The sequence below is a fragment of the Gekko japonicus genome, unplaced genomic scaffold (genome assembly GCF_001447785.1).
Source record: "Gekko japonicus isolate JY-2015 unplaced genomic scaffold, Gekko_japonicus_V1.1 scaffold1172, whole genome shotgun sequence".
In the NCBI taxonomy this organism is placed as follows: Eukaryota; Metazoa; Chordata; class Lepidosauria; order Squamata; family Gekkonidae; genus Gekko; species Gekko japonicus.
This window is the reverse complement of record NW_015173158.1, coordinates 178,714-187,642: the sequence shown is the minus strand read 5'-3', so window position 1 is coordinate 187,642 and position 8,929 is coordinate 178,714. Positions and strand designations below refer to the sequence as shown.

Here is an 8,929-nt window from a genome sequence, read left to right as displayed (position 1 = left end):
GAGTTTGAGGTGTGGAATGGAGTGACGTCCAATCAGCTTCCATATGCAAAAGACCTTGAAACGCTGGGCGGGACTGCACAAAGCAGCCAGTCAACCCAGCCAGTGTCTTCTGAGTGGCAGTTCTTCCGGGCAAACACTAAAGGCGGGCATTTTAGAACGTTGGTCCCCCACTACTGCTTTATTGTAAGGGAGAGATATGTGAATCTGTGCAGATCATGAGGGAGGCTCAAACCAAGTTCAAGTGCATACTACTGTCTTGGGACACTCCCTGTCCAGGACCCCCCTCTTCCTCCATGAGGCCCCCCACTCACATCCTTCCCTGCCAATTCACCTGAATGCCTCCCACCTACCTGTCCATCCTTACCCTGCTTGGTAACCCTTCCACCTCTCACACTCACAGCTGCTCATACTGCCTGCATGACGTTTCCCCAATGGCACTGAATGGTGGGCAGAGTGTGCAGTTGGGAATGCTGGAGAATCAGTGGCAGTGGTACCATAACCACTGAGTCCTCGCAGCTGGCCCACTTCAAGGTATGCTCATGCCAGGCTTGAACATATATAGCTCAGAGTCAGCACTGGGAAAAGTCTAACCAGTTGCAACTGTTATTCATATAGTGTCTTCAGCGAAGGCACATGTGGGGCTGCACATGCGCTGGGCCAGCCACGGAGGCTAGTTTCACAACCTTCCAGCATTTTCTAGAACTTTTGGAGCACTCCCCCTCCTGAGCCAAGAGCAGGATTTTTTCCTGCCCAGGCAGTCACATGATGGGGGCAGGGAGAGCACTCCTCCCTCAGTTCTCTTTGCTGCCGTGGAACTGTGGTCCCTGGACTACAACCTTCCACAGTGTGGAAGGAGAAAGGTATCTGTGCATGTATGGAAGACACTAGATGAACAGCAGGGAAGGTTACTAGAGTCCCCTCTAAGCTGTGCTAGGGGACGCTGGTGCACAGAATTTTAGCCAGCAGCTCAGGGAGTTCTCAATCAGCTCACAAGTGAACTGAGAAGGCATTTTTTCTTTGCCATTGGAAACAATGAAGGGTGGGGGTACCTCCTTCTGGGGCCCATAGCACTGGACCTCCTGGTCCAATCTTTTGAAACTTGGGGGGGGGAGGTGTTTGAAGAAAGGCACCAGCAACTATACTGCAAATTTGGTGCCTCTGCCTCAAAAAACAGCCACCCCAGAGCCCCAGATCAATTCTCCATTATAGCCTACAGGGCCCACTGACTATAATGGTCCCCATAGGCTATAATGGAGCCGGGGGGGGGAAATCAGTTTTTTTGCACACTCCTATTATGCCTTTCAGTATGATTTGTAAGCTGCCTTGAGTCACAGAGAAAAGTGGGATATAAATATTTGAATAAATAAGTAGTTTGGGCAGGTTGATAACATTTAAGCAACTTCCTGTTTGTTAGGTTAGGCAGGGTTCTGACAGCGATTGTTCCTCCTTTGTTATAGTTGACCTGTAATTTGTCATATTTCACTAAAAAAAACCCAACAAAGTAGACTGTAAGAGTCCCCCCCCCCCCAATACTGGTATGTGTTCTAAGGCTCAACACAGGCCGATGGTTTGAGGCCAGGTCTACCAATATAGTAGAAAGGGTAGGGTATACCTGTTCTCCAGAGGTCAGGTCTGCTAATATAGTGGAAAGGGACAGGTAGACCTGCTCTCTGGAGGCCTGGTCTACCCCATACAGGACAGCATTTTGTGTAATGAGATTTGACTTGATTCTGTTTTCTCTTATGATTATTCTTAAAATATAGTTAAAGTACAGTTTAAAAGAATCCATTCTGAGATTTTTACAAGGTTATGGAAATAATCTTAAAAAAAATAATTTACACAATTTCAGACCCAAGGCAATATTGATTCTCGAGGTCAAGGAGAACCCGAACCTTGGTGTCGAAGCAAAGCAGATTCCCAACACTGAGGAGGTGAGGATAGTGTTGAGGGTCTGATGACGACGATCAGTGTCAAGATGAGGATTGCCAAACCAGGGACTTTGATGCTTGGCGTCATGGAGACTTAGATCTCAGCAGGGATTTAGAGGCTGTCTGCCTCAACTCTTTGCCTTTTTTGCTGGTGGATCTGAGGCAGCCTTCTGGGGCATTGAAGCCTGATCTGACGGGGTTGGGCTGAGCTGCAGGGACTGAGGCCACCGAAGGTGCCTGGGCCCACTTAGAAGGTTTTTCTGAGAGCTCCTCTGTCTTGCTTAGCCTTGGGTGTGAGAAAGTGGCGTGCTGAGCAGTTGTTAGTATTGTGGCACTCAGCCAAGCAAAAAAGACCATGTTTGTGCTTGTCGTTTTGGGCCATTTATTAAGCTGCACTGATGGCATTTCTGTAAAAAAGCCATTTCTCCTAGTCAGAAGAAAATTCAATGCTGAGGAGACATTCACAATTAGCTGGAAGTCACCATGTCCTCTCCACAGTGGCAAAGAGAGAACTGGGGGAGGAGTGCTCTCCCTGCTTCCCTCATGTGACCACTTGAGTGGGAAAATTCCTGCTCTCCCTGCTTCCATCATGTGAGTGGGAAAATTCCTGCTCTTTAGTTTGGTCTACTGTGATGCCCTTGCTAGAGATTGCTTTGTAGAGCTCTTCAATGGATCTGAACTCTCTCTGTACTTCATATATATATATGATTAGGTTATTAGCCTATCTCCCTGCCCCCATATACGACTTTATTCTTGCCTGGGAAATAAGACACACATATCCTTCTCTCTCTCTTTCTCTCTGAGAGAGAGAAGGAGATGTGTTGTTTGTAAATTCTTATGTAAAAATACATTAAAGGGCATAACAACTCACAGGTTTAGAGTTTAACAAGGATGAGGACACTATTAAGTCAAGCTCAACTACTCTTCATTATTGCCCTAGAGATATTAAAACTGAGCAAAATAAATTGAAAGAGACATTTCCCTAGTCTTTGATTTTCAGTCGTAGGTAAAGTATAGGCAATTAATTCTATAGAATGGTGTTAGAATATATAGTGTAATTAAAAAAAACCCCTGTAGTTTGTTATGCTCATTAATCAGGCGACATTTGGACCAGAAGTACTCCAAAGGGTAGATTTTATGAACAGGGCATAAAACGTCTTTCTTTAGGGGTTCCTTTGATATTTAAACCCTATTTGTGTATTTAGTACACTTTGGCTTTGGGACATGGATTCACTCCTTTAATTAAACACCCTACTATAATTCCTATGGAAATTAGCCTTTTAAAAATAGTTTGGCTACCAAAGCATTACTCTCAGTCTTTCTAGATACAAAGTACACTATTTGGATTTTATATCTGTCTGAGATGTAATTAAAAACTCATTTGATTACTATATATTTTGGCTCTCTTTTACTTATTAAATCCCTGTAATCAATTTCCTTTTATGAAGCTTCTGGGAAATTATCTCAAAAGCAACACATTTCTCTCCTCCCGGCAGATTCCTTGAACATTTACTAAATTACTTTCTTAGCACCTGCCTATATCTGAATCAATTGACCAATTTATTCCCAGGCTGCTGAGTTCTTCTGGCTTTAGCACAGTTCAGGTCGAGTACCTTCCACTCCTTATTCCCTGCATCGTCTTCCATTTTGCTCAACGCCAGTAGCTCGGCACTCCCTTGAACAACCATTTCTACCTCTCTCATTCACTGTCTTATGAACAGCTTTTTCAACGCTGGCATCCAATCCTACTGCCATTAAAAAGCCACATGCTTCTGTCTAGGGGCCCTTTCCATACTGGGCCCTGTTGGTGCAGCTGAGGCCTTGTTCTTTGCATTGGAATTAAAATGGTGGCTCTCTGTGGCTCTTAATATAATGACACGCTCTCTGTAACAATCTTGCAGTACCCCTCCCTACAGACGAGATATTAAGCAAATTTATTCTGAAATAAGACCTATTTCGTTCACACTAAGGTTGGCCACTCTGGGTTGAAAAATTCCTGGAGATTTGGGGGTGGAGCCTGGGGGAGGTGGGGTTTGGGTAGGGGAGGGACCTCAGTGGGGTATAATGCCATAGAATATACCCTCCAAAGCTCCCATTTCCTCCAGGGGAACTGATCTTTGGAGTCCGGAGATCCCTTGTAATCCTGGGAGATCTCCAGTCCCCACCTGGAGGATGGCAACCCTAGTTCAAACATGTGCTCAGGACTGTAGCCTTCATTCAGCAAAGGTCTCCCTGTTAGGCCTGAAGTAAGCTCTGCTTCTCCCAGCCATCAGCATTCCTGAAATTGTTCCTCTAAAAAGGCCCCCTTGATGGCTACCAACCTTATTAAAACTAGCCCTTTTACTACTTCTTGTCTCTTTGCATCTATAGTAATCCTGACATTGTCTTGTTCTTTAGCAAAAGTTTTTTTAAAAAAATTGTTAGCATATAAAAAATTAAGATTTTTATATAAAAAATAAAAAAGGCAAATCTTGTCGCTATGGGGAAGGAACAGTGCAAACATATGATAATGACAGTTCAACCAGGAAATACAGGGCAAGCAATGCTGAAAGGGAGGGTAATGCTAACCATATCAGCACTTTCCTCATAGTCCATTTCCCCAGTTAAGTGCATCAATAACACTTGCCAATCCACAATGGACACTTGTGGCAATTTGCATTCAAGTCAGGGAAGAAACAGCATAAACAGAAGGTGACACAGAAAACTCTCTAATGCCATGGTACAGCAGTGACGTCAGCCGGGTTCTCCACAAGGAACTAATGGTGCTGAAGTCAGAGAAAACTAGTGTGCAAAGACTTTGGTCTCCAAACACTGATGACGGATGTGGATGAAAACATAAAAGCACAGTAGTAATCTTTTAATACAGAATTCGATGCCTTTATAACACTTTTTTCACTTATTCATACAGTGTACCTTTTTTGACCTCATACGCTGACCTTCCTTAGGCACAGTCATGTGAACAAATGTTATGGGTGTATTATAGATACAGTAATAGGTTCTTTTTTTGGGGGGGAGGAAGAGAGATTCATCCATGATGCCTAACCTTTAACTACACAAGAAGAGCCTTGTAGGGCTATCTTAAGAATACTTTCCTGGAAGGAAGCTCCATTGAGTAGACTTCAATGGGATTCTGAGTAGACCTGCTTAGGAAGGCGTTGCCACAGGATCACACAAGGATCCACTAGTGAGCATCTTGATTCCAGCTTCTGCAAAGCCAACAAGCAATGCAGCCTTCCCCATTATTTGCACCAGCTACTGGTAAACAGAAGACCTTTACCATACAGCCACCATTGCTAATCACAGTTAATAGATCTCACTGCCATAATTTTGATTAGCCCCCTTTCAAATCCATCCAATTTAGTAACCATCCCTTTCTTCTGGAAGGATGTTTCAAATTTAACTGAACAGAGTGGTAAAATAAAGGCCATCCCTCCATACTTCAGGGTGCTGCCCCCTTATAAACTACCCCTAAATATAGTATATAGCAGTCACTGATGAGCACACTTTAATGGATTCCTCCATTGAAGAGGCGGCTGGTAGAATCATGCTTGGCCACTTCATCCTAACCCATCTCCAGCCACAAGGGATGCTTCCCCTTGAGCTTTCTCAGACACTAGTGATTTTTACCGGCAGATCTCTCCCAGCATCCTATCTTCACCACCATGCCATGTCCCAAAGTGACTCTGGGCACATGCTAAGACAACCTGACTTAAGTCAAGACCCCACAATAATATCAATTTAACTGGTGCTGAGATGTGGATACAATGCCAGACTCAGGATCTGGGAAACCCAGATTCTAATCTCCAGGCTGAGCAACGCAAGACTTTCTACCTGTGAAAAAGACCAAGAGTCCAGTAGCACCTTAAAGACTAACAGAATTTGTGGCAGGGTATGAGCTTTCGTGAGTCACTGGAATGCTCACTTAAGTGAGCTCTTTCCTACCGCTACATACAAACAGGGCAACCCATCTTAGGCTGTGGTCGCACGTGCCAGCTGGAGCGGAGGGGAAGCGGGGCTATTTCCTCCAGAGGAATTTGACATGCAGTTGTGAGATCACACATCCCTTTGAAGCTGCGGGCTCAGCCCATCATTGTGTGATCAGATACAACCGCGGGAGTCCGGTTTTTTCTGCCGTTTGTTTCCCATGCAGTTAAACAAGGAATCAAGGAATCGCACCTCCACACTGAGGGCTCTGTATGGAGTTTGCGATGATGCGCATACTGCAAAAAACAACAGCACTGAGCCAGGATGGCCTGATCAGACCATCCCAATGCCTAGAGAGCATGCCTGAGTGATCAGACAGGGGAAAGTCCGCCTGTGGCCTGTTGGAACCTGTTTACTACCGGACTTTCCCCGGTGGAGCAGCACAGGTTGCTGAAGACTGCGGGACGCTTCCCAGATGTTGCTGTCTGATCACTCCCTTTAGATCTGTCAGGCATTTGCACCTATGTCGGATCTAAAGGCACGTTTGATCGCAGCCTTATTCTCTCTGTGGCTTCCAGCCTCCTCTGCTCTGTCCATGGTCCTGATAACTTGGCCTGGCATCAGAGACTCCTGGCCAGAGCCTTTTTTGCACACTCCTGCTTGTTAAATTCCTACCTTTCCAAGAAGGCACTCTCCATTGTCCCACCCCACTAAGAAGTGACTCCTCCATGAGTCTGGGCCATGAGGCAAGGCATTTAGCAAATTAGTTCAAATGGCTCTAACTCTCTAAGCTGAGTTAGTGTGAGCTAGCTCAGTTTTTTACCCTCTGGCTCACACATTTTTGTCTTAGCTCAGGAAGGAGGGCTCCAGAACAAACTAATTTATGCAGTACTCGAATCACTCACTCACAACTTTAATGCCAGTAGCTCACAAAGTAGAAATTTTGCTCACAAGACTCCACAGCTTAGAGGGAACATTGGGATTGTTTTAATTAAAGAAAACCAACACAGTTTAGGTCTTATTTATTTTATGGAAATATTATTCTTGGCTTGCTCAGCCAAAAAATCTAGCTGCCACTTACCAAAATCCTGATGGAGTTGTAATTGTGGAACACCCCTCTCTCTTTCACACACAAACACACACACAAACACAGGGCAACTTTCTCAAGCCGACACTATGACTTTATGACAAAGCCGGGACTCGCACATCTAGTTATTATAAGTTGATCTCCTGGACCATGGAACCATTTGGGCTCTCAAAGTAGAATAGATCTGGGTTCTACAAATAATTTCCATGGTCACAGTTGCTCCTCCCAGCCTACACCCCTCAACCAGGAAGTCTAGAAGAATGCGAGAATGAAGAAACCATAAGACAGTTCAAGTCCAGTACCATAGTTTTAATGGCATTCCCCCACCTTTCTAGTTTGGTGAAAGCTGAAAGGCAAAAAAAGTAGTAAGAAACTGGCCAGTGCAAATTCAAACACCACTGCTTGTCCCTTGTTCTCTCCAGTTTTGTGAGGGGTAAACGTTTATGGTAGTCACCTCTATAAAAAGCAGAGGTCCATCAGTGACTATTAGCCACAAGGTATAGGTAGGAACTCTTGGTCTGGGGCAAGGTATGCTCTGTATTCTTGGTGCTCGGGGGAGGGCAACAGTGGGAGGGCTTCTAGTGTCCTGGCCCCAATGGTGGACCTCCTGGTGACACCTGGTATTTTTGGCTACTGTATGACAAAGTGTTGGACTGGATGGGCCATTGGCCTGATCCAACATTGGCTTCTCTTATGTTCTTAATTTTAAGCCACTTTTTTGGGGGGGGGGGTTGTGTGTGTATGATGACAGTCATGGTTGACTTCTGGTGACCCCTAGTGGGGCTTGGACATTTCAGAGGTGGCTTCCTACTGCCTGCCTCTGCATCCCAGCCCTGGTATTCCTTGGAGGTCTCCCTTCCAAGTACTTGCCAGGGTCGGCCCTGCTCAGCTTCTGAGGTGTGATGAGCTCGAGGTTGCCTGTAGGCCACATTTTGACGGAGTGTGATCTAAGGCTTTGCAAATTAGTTCACGCACCACCCATTGCCCCCAAAGACCAGTTCCACACTGGACAGCTTGTCACCTGATGAATTACAAACTGAACTTTCTGCTGTAATGTATATTTTTCTCCCCAGGGCTCCCGTCCAAATATTGACCAGTTCTGAAGCTGCCTGATTCACGATCCTTGACAAGATAACAGCACACAGTCGTCTTTCTGCAGATCTAACACTTGTAAAGTGTGTATATGCAATCAGACCATATAAATTCTGTTTTATTACAGAGCAGAATATCTGAAAGCCACAGGCTGAAATGTTCATGCTGCTTAGTAACTCGCTGAGTTCTAATTAATCATTTTTACTGTACAGGAAATTGAGAGGCAACCTAGTGACTAGTAACTCCAAAGGGACAAAAGGTGTAGGCATATCAAACTCCTACAGAAGTTAATAGAGTCAACGCAGTATTGCAGGTTGTGTTTTGCTGACTCCATTATTTCATAGATAATACAAAGAGTAATTTTTATAAAGAGCCTGGAAATTTTCAAGCTCAGATAAACAGGACGTTTTTCTCAGCCACTCAGGGGGTTGCTGCAAAATGAATATTACTGTGTTAGGTATCCTCTTCTTCTCTATAACGTCCAGATCAACTTACCTGATGTCTTAACACCATTGGGCTATGTAGTTCCCTGCTCCAACCCTTCTACATGGGGTGCTGCTGGTATGGGTGAGGACACATACATGACAATGATGTCAGAACAGGGGGACAATTTATATGCAATGTTACAGAGGTGAAGAGAGTAATTTGACTTGAGGCTGCCATTTCCACAGGCAGCTCCATGCCCTCATAGCATTTAATTCTGCCTCTAGGCTTCAGCTTTGCAAAACCAAGATTGCTTCAGCCCTTGGGATTGCAAGAAGTGCTTCTAGGTGATCCTTTCATGGATAATTATCACCATTTCATCAGTCAGTGATTGATTTGCAGTCAAACACACAGAGGCTGATTTTGCACTAGAGCTGCCTCGATGTTGCGCCACCGTTTGCCCCGATACTATTGG

The 8,929-nt window shown here is 44.9% G+C and overlaps 1 protein-coding gene across 1 annotated transcript in view; it reads right to left on the bottom strand.

Annotated features, from left to right (window-relative positions):
- Positions 1-8,929, bottom strand: part of PDE11A (phosphodiesterase 11A) — a 149,258-nt gene that overhangs the window by 2,427 nt on the left and 137,902 nt on the right. The gene's annotated exons all lie outside the window — the stretch shown is intronic.